Source organism: Sus scrofa, chromosome 8, assembly GCF_000003025.6.
Source record: "Sus scrofa isolate TJ Tabasco breed Duroc chromosome 8, Sscrofa11.1, whole genome shotgun sequence".
NCBI lineage: Eukaryota > Metazoa > Chordata > Mammalia > Artiodactyla > Suidae > Sus > Sus scrofa.
Window position 1 is genome coordinate 47,272,307 of NC_010450.4, and position 13,683 is coordinate 47,285,989.

A 13,683-nucleotide genomic window follows, 5' to 3' on the forward strand; every position below is an offset into this window, starting at 1 on the left:
ATTTGAAACTATTTTCTTCCATTCTGTAAGTTGTCTTTTTGTTTTCTTTTGGGTTTCCTTTGCTGTGCAAAACTTGTCAGTTTGATTAGGTCCCATTAGTTTATTTTTGGGTGACTGAAGTGAGAAAGTATTCATAAGGTTGATGTCAGAGAATGTTTGCCTATGTTCTCTTCCAGGAGTTGGATGGTTTCTTGTCTTATATTTAAGTCTTTCAGCCATTTTGAGTTTATTTTCATGCATGGTGTGAGGATGTGTTCTAGTTTCATTGATTTACATGCAGCTGTCCAGGTTTCCCAGCAATGCTTTCTGGAAAGACTGTCTTTTTCCCATGTTATGTTCTTGCCTCCTTTGTTAAAGATTAATTGACCCTAGGTGTCTGGGTTTATTTCTGGGTTCTCTATTCTGTTTCATTGGTCTATTGCACTGTCTTGATAACTGTGGCTTTGTAATATTGCCTGAAGTCAGTGATAGTTATGCCTCCTGCTTGGTTTTTGTTCCTCAGAATTTCTTTGGGAATTCTGGGTCTTTTGTGGTTCCACATAAATTTTTGGATTATTTGTTCTAGTTCTGTGAAAAATGTCATGGGTAATTTGATAGGGATTGCATTGAATCTGTAGATTGCTTTGGGTAGTATGGCCATTTTTACAATATTGATTTTTCCAATCTAGGAACATGGAATATCTTTCCATTTCTTTACATCTTCTTTAATTTCCTTGATGAATGTTTTATAGTTCTCAGCATATAAGTCTTTTATCTCCTTGATCAGGTGTATTCCCAGGTATTTGATTTTGTGAGGTGCAATTTTAAAAGGTATTGTGTTCTTGTATTCCTTTTCTAAAGTTTCATTTTTAGTTACAGAAAGGTGACTGATTTCTGAATGTTAATCTTATATCCTGATACTTGGCTGAATTTGTTCATCAATTAATTTTGGGGTTGAGTCCTTAGGGCTTTCTATATATTGTCTTATTGCTGAGGCTAGGACCTCCAGTACTATGTTGAATAACAGTGCTGAGAGTAGGGATCCTTGTCTTGTTCCAGATTTTAGTGGGAAGACTTTCAGGTTTTCTCCATTGAGTATTGAATTTGCTGTGGGCTTGTCATAAATGGCTTTGATTATGTTAAGGAATGTTCCCTCTAGACCCACTTTGGTAAGAGTTTTGATCATGAATGGATGTTGGACTTTGTCAAATGTTTTTCTGCATCTATTGAGATGATCATGTGCTTTTTGACTTTTCTTTTGTTAATGTGGTGTATGACGTTGATTGATTTGTGTATGTTGAACCATCCTTGTGCACCTGGGATGAATCCTATCTGGTTGTGGTGTATGATTCTTTGTTGTTGGATTCGGTTAACTAAAATTTTGTTGAGAATTTTTCCTTCTATATTCGTCAAAGATATTGGCCAATAGTTTCATTTTTTGGTGGTATTTTGGTCTGATTTTGGAATCAGGGTGATGGTGGCATCATAGAATGTCTTTGAGAGTGTTCCTTCTTCAAACTTTTGAAAAAGTTCAAGGAGGATGGGTATGATTTCCTCTTTGAATGTTTGGTAGAATTCGCCTGTGAAGCTATCTGGTCCTGGATTTTTATTTGTAAGGAGTGTTTTTATGACATATTCAATTTCATTTCTTGTGATTCATCTGTTCAGTTGATCTATTTCTTCTTGATTCGGTTTTGGCAGGCTATAAGTCTCTAGAAAGTGGTCCATTTCTTCCAGGTTGTCAAATTTGTTGGCATACAATTGTTCATAGTATTCTCTCATGGTTTTTTGTATTTCTGTAGTATCTGTTGTGACTTCTCCTTTTTCATTTCTGATTTTGTTTATTTGGGGCTTTTCGCTCCTCTTCTTGGTGAGTCTATCCAGAGGTTTGTCAATTTTGTTTACCTTTTCAAAGAATCAGCTCTTGGTTTGATGGATTTTGTCTATTGTTTTTTGAATGTCTATTTTATTGATTTCCTCTTTGATCTTTATGATTTCCCTTCCTTCTACTGACTTTAGGTTTTTCTTGTTCTTCTTTTTCTAATTCATTTAGGTGTTGGGTTAAGTTGTCAATTTGAGATTTTTTTCATCTTTTTTGAGGAAGGCCTGTATTGCTATGAGTTTCCCTCTGAGCACTGCTTTTGCAGCATCCCATAGATTTTGAGTGGATGTGTCTTTCATTATCATTTGTGTGGAGGTATTTTTTAATTTCCTTCTTGATTTCCTCATTGACCCATTGGTTTTTGGTAGCATATTTTTTAGTCTCCATGTAGTAGGTTTTTTCTTATTTCTTTCCCTATGGTTGATTTCTAGTTTAATGCCATTGTGGTTAGAAAATATACTTGAAATAATTTCTATACTCTTAAATTTGTTGCGGTTAGCTTCATACCTCAAAATGTGAACAATTCTTGAGAATATTCCATGTGCACTTGAGAAAAATGTGTATTCTTATTTCTTTTTTTTTTTTTTTTGGATGTAATTCCTGAAAATGTCAATTAAGTCTAACTTTTCTATTGTTTCCTTTAGAATCTCTGTTGCTTTATTAATTTTCTGTCTAGAGGATCTGTCCATTGATGTGAGTGGGGTGTTAAAGTCTCCTACTATGATTGTATTCCCATAGATTTCTCCTTTTATGTCTGTTAGTATTTGTTGTATGTATTTGGGTGCTCCTACAGTAGGGGCATATATATTGATGATTGTAATATCCTCTTTTCAAATGGATCCTTTAACCATTAAATATTGTCCTTCATCTTTCTTTATGGCCTTGGTTTTAAAGTCTATTTTGTCTGATATAGTGTCACTACTCCTGCTTTCCTGTCTTGTCCAATGGCATGAAATATCTTTTGCCATCCCCTCACTTTCAATCCATATGTGTCCTTTGTGCTAAGTTGAGTTTCTTGTAGACAGCAGATTGAAGGTTTGTGTTTTTTATCCCATCTGCCACTCTGTGTCTTTTGATTGGAGCATTCAGTCCATTGACATTTAAGCTGATTATTGATAGATATTTATTTATTGACATTTTAAGACGTTTTCCAGTTGGCTCTGTTTCTCTTTTCTTCTTTTATTTTTTTGGTTGGATGGTTTCCATTTATTTTATACTCAAGTATTTTTCTTTTCAGTTTTTGTGAATGTAATGTTTGGCTTTGATTTGTGGTTGCCCTGTTTTTTAAGTATGTTAACACCTTCCTACATCTCCTTACTTTAGCCTGATAATCGTATACACTCAAACACATCATTAAGATTAAAAAAAAAGAATCTCTTTTTTCTTACTTCCCTTACCCACATTGTATGATTTTGATGTCTTTTTTTTTTTTTTTTTTTTTTTTTTTAACCATCTTCATGTTTGGATCTGTATGCTGGTTTATTTAAGTGACTGCTTTCCAATTGTGGTTTCCTCCATCCTAATTCTCTCTCTCTTTTTTTTAATTTTTTTATTTTATTACTATTTTTTTTTTGTCTTTTTGCCATTTTCTTGGGCCGCTCTCGCGGCATATGGAGTTCCCAGGCTAGGGGTCCAATCGGAGCTATAGCCACTGGCCTACACCAGAGCCACAGCAACACAGGATCCGAGCCTCGTCTGCAACTTACACCACAGCTCACAGCAACGTCGGATCATCAACCCACTGAGCAAGGGCAGGGACTCAACCCACAACTTCATGGTTCCTAGTCGGATTTGTTAACCACTGCACCACGACGGGAACTCCTCTTTTTTTTTTTTAATTTAAAAAAGCCCTTTCTTTCTTTTAGAATGGGTTTCATATTGCTGTACTCTTTCAGCTTTTGTTTGTTGGAGAAATTCTTTACTTACCCTTCTATTTTAAATGATATTCTTGCTGGATAGAGTATTCTAGGTTGCAGATTTTTTCTTTTCAGTCCTTTAAATATATCTTGCTACTCCCTTCTGGCCAGTAGTGTTTCTGTAGAGAAATCAGCTGATAGCCTTATTGGGATTCCCTTATAATTAACACTTTGCCTTTCTCTTGCTGCCTTTAGAATCCTCTCTTTATCTTTAACTTTTACCACTTATTATAATATGTCTTGGTGTGGGCCTGTTTGGATTCAACTTGTTTGGGGCCCTCTGTGATTCCTGTATCTTGATATCAGTATCCTTTAGATTTGGAAAGTTTTCAGCTATAATTTCTTCAAATATATCTTCAATCCCCTTTTTCTTCTTCTGGAATTCCTATTATGTGTAGATTGGCCTGCTTTATATTATCCCATAGGTCTCTTATATTGCTTTCATGTTTTTTTTTTTTTAATTTGGTTTTCTGTCTGCTGTCCTGTTTGGGTGATTACCATTAGTCTATCTTCCACATCACTAGTTTGTTCCTCTGCATTATTCATTCTGCTCATTATTGCCTTTAGCTCGGTTTGTATCTCCGCAAATGAATTTTCTAGTTTATTGTGACTCCTCCTTGTATTTTCTAGCTTCTTTCTGAGGGAATCTGCATTACTGTTCATATCCTCTCTTAATTCCTTCAGTATTTTCAATATCTTCCTTTTGAACTCAAAGTCTGTCAGACTGCAGAGGTCTATTTCATTGTTGATTGCTTTAGGTGAATTCTCCTGTTGCTTTAACTGGGAATGGTTTCTGAGCTTCTTCATCATACTTTTGTTTTTCTTTTTCTGCAAATTTGGAGAAGCCAAACTGTAGTTTGTCACAGTCCAGTGTGGTCTGGTGGGCTGGCTCTGTGAGGATGGGTCATGGGAGCTGGGAGTGCTCTAAGGTGCTGGCAGGCCAGATCCATGTGGCCTGGGTTCAGGCGCCAGGTGCATGAGATGGTGCAGGCAGGAACAATTCCATGTGGGCAGGGCACAGACGCTGGGAAGGAGCTCTCAGCCCTCTGTGTTCCAGTGGGCAAGCGTGCACACTGGGGCCCAGGGAGTTTTCTATGGTGGCCTGCCCCTCCTCCTCCCCCCTTGTCAACTTTGGCGCCTTGCCTCTCCTGTGGGTCTGCACATCCTCCCAGGTTCCCTCTACCATGGCTTTTCACTCCCCAGCCCTCAGCGTACCACTCCCCCTGCCAGCAGCACACTGCTCCCTTGTCCCTTAGGCTGTCTCCACAGCACCAACACCAGCCCACTCCCTGGGACTGACTTCCAGAGTCTAAATCTCAGTACCCAGCCCTAGCTGAACATTTCAATCTATGGTGTCTGTGCCAGTGGTTCAGATGGTATGTGCATTTCTCACTCTGCTTTTTGGATCTCAGACCTGCTGTGGTGCTTTTCTCAGCTTCTTGGAGTTCCCTCTGGCTGGGCTGATCTTTCTGTTGGTTAGGTGGCTTCCCAGGGTGTAGGTTCCCTTTCTCCTTCACAACTCCCTCACAGGAGAGTTAGACCGTCCTGATTCCTTTCCTCTATTTTTTCTTTTGTTCTATGCAGTTCTATCAAGAGTTTCTTGCCCTTTTTGGAGGTTTACGTTTTTCTGCCAGCATTCAGTTGTTGTTCCGTGAGAATTGTTTTACATGTAGACGTGTTTTTTTGATGTGTTTGTGGGAGAGGGTGAGCACATCCTCTTACTCTTCCGCCATCTTGCAAGCCCTGCTAACCAATCTTTATATAAAATTAAATTAAGGAAAGTACCACTAACACAAAAGCCTTTGCAATTAAAATGAAACATTTGTTGTTGTTGTTGTTGTTTGCTTTTTAGGGCTGCACCTGCAGCATTTGGAAGTTCCCAGGCTACAGGTGAAATTGGAGCTGCAGCTGCCATTTGCCAGCCACAGTCACAGACAGCACCATAAGATCTGAGCCACATTTGTGACCTCCACATCTCATGGCAATGCTAGATCCTAAACCCCCTGAGCAAGGCCACGTATTGAACCCACATCCTCATGGATACTAATTGGGTTTATTACTACTGAACCACAACAAGAACTCCCTTTTATTGTTCTTAATATCAACCACTACTTAAATTAAGTAAATTTTTAAGAGCAAATACTATGTCCTGATTGAGCAAACTTTAGGAATTTTTTTTATGAAATGTTTTTCTATAGCCTAAAATTAAGCTCAGGGGTAACTCCTTGCTCAGTTCTGGGAAAACACACTAGAACTTGAAATTTGCAAATGTTTTAGAGTGAGAACATGTGTTCTCTTTGAAAATGCAATTTGAATATATGTTTCAACCACACTCTAATTCTGCTGCTTGTTTTAGGAATTGTTTTTCCTCAGTGGATTTAACTCTACTGTGACTCTATGCTAAATTTCATCTTCTTGAAATGTGTGTGTGTGATTGGGCAAGAAGTTCTCATTAGATACCAATCAGAAGCTGGATCTCCTAGTTGATTATGGATTTAAGCTGGGCAGTAAACTCTAAGAAAGAAATAGCCTGGGTTTGTCTACACTTAGCAATCAGAGATGGTTCTAGGTAGAGTCATAAAATTTTTCACATACTGAACACTATTCTAGGTTCTTGGGTTAGTTTTGGTCTCAGCTTAGTCTCCTGGAGGCTACCTTCCAGTGAGAGATACAGAAAATATACCAGTAAACAAAGGCACACACACACACAAACAAGAATGGCAAATCATTCTAAGATCAATGGAGAAGATGAAACAGGTAATGCGACAGTGAAAAGATAGGTGGATTCCATGTATAAGTGATACAATAGGGTGCAGTAGGAATTGAACAATACTGTAAACCAACTATTCTTTAACAAAAATAAAATATAAAAAGGGGGGAAAAGATAGGTGAAAATAAGGGCTTATTTAAACTGGGTAATCAGGAAAGGGCTTTCAGAAAAGATGCTCTCTGCTGAGGCCTGATTATCTAGAAGAAGCCAGCCTTGAAAAAAAATGGTACAAAAGCATTGCAAGCAGAGAAAATGACAGATGCAGAGGCCCTGAGCAGAAACCAGCCTGGAAAAGTGAATGGTGGAAAGAAGACCCATGTGGGTAAAGTGTGGGAGTCAGGGAGGAGGTACTTATTAATAGAGATTGGACTGGTGAAGTGCACAGAGCCCTGCATAGCCTTGCATGTGTCAGTAAGCACTTTGAACTTGATCTTCAGTGTGACAGCAAGTCATCTGGGAGTTTTAAGGAAGAGGTTTCCATGACTGGGTTTATAGGATCTCAGTGTTAATGAGAATCAACTCTAATCTTTTTACACTTATATCTTCTTCATATTATTGCATGTGTTTATTTATCTGTGAGGGTTTTTTTTTTTTAATATCTTCCTTCTCCCTGTAAGCCCCATGAGGTTAGGAAAGAGATTGTATTATCTAGCACTGAATATCTCGAAGCTAACTGAGAACCTCCACATACACCATGTGTGCTCACCCAGAATGTGCCAGCTGAATGATTTCCAAATCCTCCAATGTCGAAGGACACTGGCATCACCCTCTCTATGTAATAACTGCAAGACAGCCATGTTGAGGAATCAATTCCAGGAATCATTCCAACATTATCAGCACAACTGCATTCTCTGAGCCGAGAAAAGAGGTATGTTTACATACTTTCCAATATTTGAAATCAGTGTCCTTGTTTCTGATCAAACATAGGGAACTGAAAGAATGAAAGATATTCCCAACACAGAAAGAACAGGAGCTCAACAGATAAGATTTCAATAGATATTGTTTTGTATGGTAGAAGGTCTATAATGGTTTCTGTCATAAACTGTAGCTCAGTGAATTGAACAGACTGAAACTGCAGTACTAAATAAAAGCACTGAAAGATTTTATGGCCATCTCCTTCCATCATTTCTGCCCTAGATAGAATCATTACAACCTGAAAGTTAGAAACAATGAACCCACAGTACTTTTGTTCAAGGAGAGACTGGATCTTTCTGCTCTAAAGATACTTAGAATCATTTCGGCAAAGAGATCATTATAGTAAGCATTTCCATGGCCACTGTCAGCCTCTCTCCTAGAGTGGCTATATGCTGACTCCACCAAAGAATCTTCTGTGTGTACATCTGTGTATTTCAGTGCTGGAATTGAGTACCCTTGTTCACTTCTTTATTTTTTAAGTATCATCAGCCACAAGCTCATATTTAAACTAGCCAAGGGTGACCACTAAAACAAATAATAGGCAGGTCATAAGAATATGCACGTTAGCATTTATCATTTGTGATATCAGGGAAATGGAATTCTTATCAAAAATATACATCCCATTAGTTGAAATTATCTTAGTATCACAGCTTTCCATATATTCAGTAGAATCAAGGTAAATTCAGTGGAAGAGACTTTAATAGATTCACATGTTCTCATTGAAGTATAAATAATCACCTTGTATCATGATTATCATGATGGTAGATCCTTCCTTCCCCGAAAGGAAATTTAGCTACAGAGGAAGGGATATACTAGTCTCTAAATGAGACCCTTCCTGGCATAAAGGAGAGTTTGAAGGCAGGTAAGATGGAATTTGTCCCTTCACAGTTTTCCTGGGACCACCTCTGCTTAGAAGTTCTGCTTCTTCCCCAGAATTGTAGCATGATACCTAAATTATTCAGAAGAGGAGATAAAACAATATAAATGCAAGGAAAAAAAAACCATCATGGAGAGGTTAGATTAGGACACAAGACCTTTGGACTATTACCTTCATGTTAAAAGGAAACTTTCAACACAAGGATTTTGAAAAGGAGCCTATCCTTTGATATCTACTACATTTCTGCTTGATTCAACTTATCCTTTGGAAACTAGTACAAGGTTATTCATTCAGTAGTCACAAATTGCTGTTCAGTTCCTGCTATGCCCCAGACAGTGCTTGATGCAGAGGCTACAAATTAAAACAATGTCCCACTCTCAGGTTGTATATTGACCAGAAGGGAGACAGAGGGTAAATTGACCATAGCAAGTATAATTTAGCTCCTCAAGGCCCAGAAATTTTGCTGTGTTTTATTAGAGCTTCTATCTGCTGGGTCTAAAACTGCCAGGCATACAGTATATGTTCAATAAATATATGTGGACTATTGAATGGATATGAGAGCTGTATAGGAGCTAAGATCAAAGCACTACAGGAATTTGCTAACAGTTGCACATAGAAAATGGTATTTAGATTTAGCCTTGAAAAGCTAACAGGTAGGTAGAATACAAATAGAGAGAGGGCAGTCTTGGCAGAGAAGAGCTTGCCCAAAGCTACAGCAGTGAGAGAGCATGGTGTGCTCAGAAAGATAGGTAGGTTAGCAGGGGTGAAGCCTTAATTTCAAAAGAGGAAATGACAAGAGAAGAAATGAAAGAGGGGCAGGAGCCACATCAGGAAGGGTCATGTGATTCCTAAAGCCTCGAAATTCAACTGGCACATGGAAAACACTGAAAAACTTTGATCAAGAGCAGTACACAAAAGCTGATATGCATTAAACATGGCAGTCAGTATATGTTAATCCCAATGTCCTAAAAAATAAATAACAACCACGTACTATATAGCACAGGGAAATCTACTCAATACTGTGTAATAACCTAGATAGGAAAAGAATCTGGATGTAGGTATGTATATAACTGCTTCACTTTGCTGTACACCTGAAACTAACACAACATTGTTAATCAGCTATACACCAAGAAAAACAAAGGAAAAAAAAACACAAGAAAAAAATCCATGGCAGTCACAGAAGAAAGGTTGGTAGGTGAATTAGAGTCCATCAGTAACTGGAGGTCAGGTGACCAATTAGAAGCCATGACAGTGGTGTAGCATGTGTGAGAGACCACAGAGGCCTCACCCAGGGCAGAGAGCCTGAGGGTGAAGATGAGGAAATAGTCAGTGTTGTGAAGTGAGACCAAAGGACTTGGAAGTTTGATCTGGAAGTGAAGGGCAGAAGAGAAATCAGAGGAGTTCCTGTGTGCTGGAGCAGGTTAAGTGTCGGGCGGTTGTCACTACAGCAGCTCAGTTGCTGCTGTGGCAGGAGTTCAATCCCTGGCCTGGGAACTTTCACATGCCGTGGGTGTGCTTGACCAAAAAAAATATAAAATAATAAATACTTTTAAAAAGGAAAATAAATCAGGTTTTTCTCTCGGATTTTGTCTTGAACTATAGAGTAGATTGTGTATCACTAGCAAAGAAAGGAAATAATAGAGTCCCCCTACACTGGAGATGAATATCTCAGACAGTGTCTTAGGACCTGACCCCTCTAATGGGAGGAGGCAGACACGTGGAGTTCTGGCTGTGGACCCATCTGCTAGGGCCACACCCACTGCGTCCAACTCTCACAGGGTCTCCTGGTAAGTACAGAGTGGCCCCAACACCTACTTTGGGTTTTCCTCTGGTCCAGGCCAAGGCTGAATGCTTGCTTCAGTCCATTTCATCTGGGGCTGTGATGTGTTTCTCCAGCTAAGGCCCATCTGTCTCTGTCTCAGCCACTGTGTGGAGGCTTCTCATGCAAAAGGGCACAACCCTTGTCTTTTCTTAGGAGGCTAAGGGTGGGACACAAGAAATTCGAGCACCTGAATATTGACATTAATCCATATAACCCCCCCAATTTGACACACTCTTTGCATATGATCTGGATTGCTGGTCTTTTTTATCTTGTGTATGGTTTGAAACTGGTTATTTCCTGAGATGTGGAAAGGAAGGCTCTGTAACCCTATAACTGCGTGAAGTACAAAGTGTGATGCTGCCTGTTTTGGGGTATTTTCATTTTTAAAAATTTTGTTGAAGTATAGTTTATTTATAAGGTTGCGATCATTTCTACTGCACAACAAAGCAATTCAGTTATACATGTATACACATCCATTCTCTTTCAGATTCTTTTCCCACGTCAATTATCACACAACACTGGGTAGAATTCCCTGGTCATCTTTCTTAGACTTTGAGTCTACAGCAAGAATATGACCTATGTTCTCCAAATTTTCACCACAGAAATATTCAATATGTCAGGTTCACAGGCAGAACAGGAAATAAAAAATCCACAACCTGGTCTCCATACAAAAAAAGATGTAGTCTCGAAAGAACCTAAAAAGTCATATCAGAATGGCTTTAAACTTCAAATAATGAAAGGAGTATAACATTTTTAAAAAAAGGCTTCAGGTGATAGCAAAAATTCACTCACCTCTAAACACTATTAATTTATTGAATTTCTTATATATTCTACCATAACTTCACTTGACATGATATATAAACATATAATTTTTATAGTAGTCACCAGTTTGCTCTTGTTTGACTGAATGGGGGATTTGTAAACAAAGATATATATCAGACTCTCCTGGGAAGTATTTTTTCCTTTAGTTTTTGTTTGTTTGTTTGTTTGTTTGTTTGATTGATTTTCCCACTGTATAGCAAGGGGATCAAGTTATCCTTACATGTATACATTACAATTACAGTTTTTTCCCCATGTTCTGTTGCAACATGAGTATCTAGACAAAGTTCTCAATGCTATTCAGCAGGATCTCCTTGTAAATCTATTCTAAGTTGTGTCTGATAAGCCCAAGCTCCCGATCCCTCCCACTCCCTCCCCCTCCCATCAGGCAACCACAAGTCTCTTCTCCAAGTCCATGATTTTCTCTTCTGAGGAGATGTTCATTTGTGCTGGATATTAGATTCCAGTTATAAGTGATATCATATGGTATTTGTCTTTGTCTTTCTGGCTCATTTCACTCAGTATGAGATTCTCTAGTTCCATCCATGTTGCTGCAAATGGCATGATGTCATCCTTTTTTATGGCTGAGTAGTATTCCATTGTGTATATATACCACTTCTTCCGAATCCAATCATCTGTCGATGGACATTTGGATTGTTTCCATGTCCTGGCTATTGTGAATAGTGCTGCAATGAACATGCAGGTGCATGTGTCTCTTTTAAGTAGAGCTTTGTCCGGATATATGCTCAAGAGTGGGATTACAGGGTCATATGGAAGTTCTATGTGTAGATTTCTAAGGTATCTCCAAACTGTTCTCCATAGTGGCTGTACCAGTTTACATTCCCACCAGCAGTGCAGGAGGTTTCCCTTTTCTCCACAGCCCCTCCAGCACTTGTTATTTGTGGATTTATTAATGATGGCCATTCTGACTGGTGTGAGGTGGTATCTCATGGTAGTTTTGATTTGCATTTCTCTTCTAATCAGCGATGTTGAGCATTTTTTCATGTGTTTGCGGGCCATCTGTATATCTTCTTTGGAGAAATGTCTATTCAGGTCTTTTGCCCATTTTTCCATTGATTGATTGGCTTTTTTGCTGTTGGGTTGTATAAGTTGCTTATATATTCTAGAGATTAAGCCCTTGTTAGCTGCATCATTTGAAACTATTTTCTCCCATTCTGTAAGTTGTCTTTTTGTTTTCTTTTGGGTTTCCTTTGCTGTGCAAAAGCTTTTCAGTTTGATGAGGTCCCATGGGTTTATTTTTGCTCTAATTTCTATTGCTTTGGGAGACTGACCTGAGAAAATATTCATGATGTTGATGTCAGAGAGTGTTTTGCCTATGTTTTCTTCTAGGAGTTTGATGGTGTCCTGTCGTATATTTAAGTCTTTCAGCCATTTGGAGTTTATTTTTGTGCATGGTGTGAGGGTGTGTTCTAGTTTCATTGCTTTGCATACAGCTGTCCAGGTTTCCCAGCAATGCTTGCTGAATAGACTTTCTTTTTCCCATTTTATGTTCTTGCCTCCTTTGCCAAAGATTAATTGACCATAAATGTCAGGGTTTATTTCCAGGTTCTCTATTTTGTTCCATTGGTCTGTCTGTCTGTTTTGATACCAGTACCACACTGTTTTGATGACTGAGGCTTTGTAGTATTTCTTGAAGTCTGGGGAAGTTATGCCTCCTGCTTGGTTTTTGTTTCTCAGGATTGCTTTGGCGATTCTGGGTCTTTTGTTGTTCCATATAAATGTTTGGATTGTTTGTTCTAGTTCTGTGAAAAATGTCATGGGATTGCATTGAATCTGTAGATTGCTTTGGGTAGTATGGCCATTTTTACAATATTGATTTTTCCAATCCAGGAACATGGAATATCTTTCCATTTCTTTACATCTTCTTTGATTTCCTTGATTAAAGTTTTATAGTTCTCGGCATATAGGTCCTTTACCTCTTTAGTCAGGTGTATTCCAAGGTATTTGATTTTGTGAGGTGCAATTTTAAAAGGTAGAGCGGAGTTCCCGTCGTGGCGCAGTGGTTAACGAATCCGACTAGGAACCATGAGGTTGCGGGTTCGGTCCCTGCCCTTGCTCAGTGGGTTAACGATCCGGCGTTGCCGTGAGCTGTGGTGTAGGTTGCAGACGCGGCTCGGATCCCGCGTTGCTGTGGCTCTGGCGTAGGCCGGTAGCTATGGCTCCGATTCAACCCCTAGCCTGGGAACCTCCATATGCCGCGGGAGCGGCCCAAGAAATAGCAACAACAACAACAAAAGACAAAAAAAAAAAAAAGGTATTGTATTTTTGTATTCCTTTTCTAATATTTCATTTCTGCTTTACAGAAATGCAACTGACTCTTGAATGTTAATCTTATATCCTGCTACTTTGCTGAATTTATTAATCAGTTCAAGGAGTTTTGGGGTTGAGTCCTTAGGGTTTTCTAGGTATAGAATCATGTCATCTGCATACAGTGACAGTTTGATCTCTTCTCTTCCTATATGGATGCCTTTATTTCTTTTGTTTGTCTAATTGCTGTGGCCAGGACTTCCAAAACTATGTTGAAGAGCAGTGGTGAGAGTGGGCATCCCTGTCTTGTTCCAGATTTGAGTGAGAAGGCTTTCAGTTTTTCCTCATTGAGGATTATATTTGCTGTGGGTTTGTCATAAATGGCTTTGATTATATTCAGGAATGTTCCCTCTATACCCACTTTGGCGAGGGTCT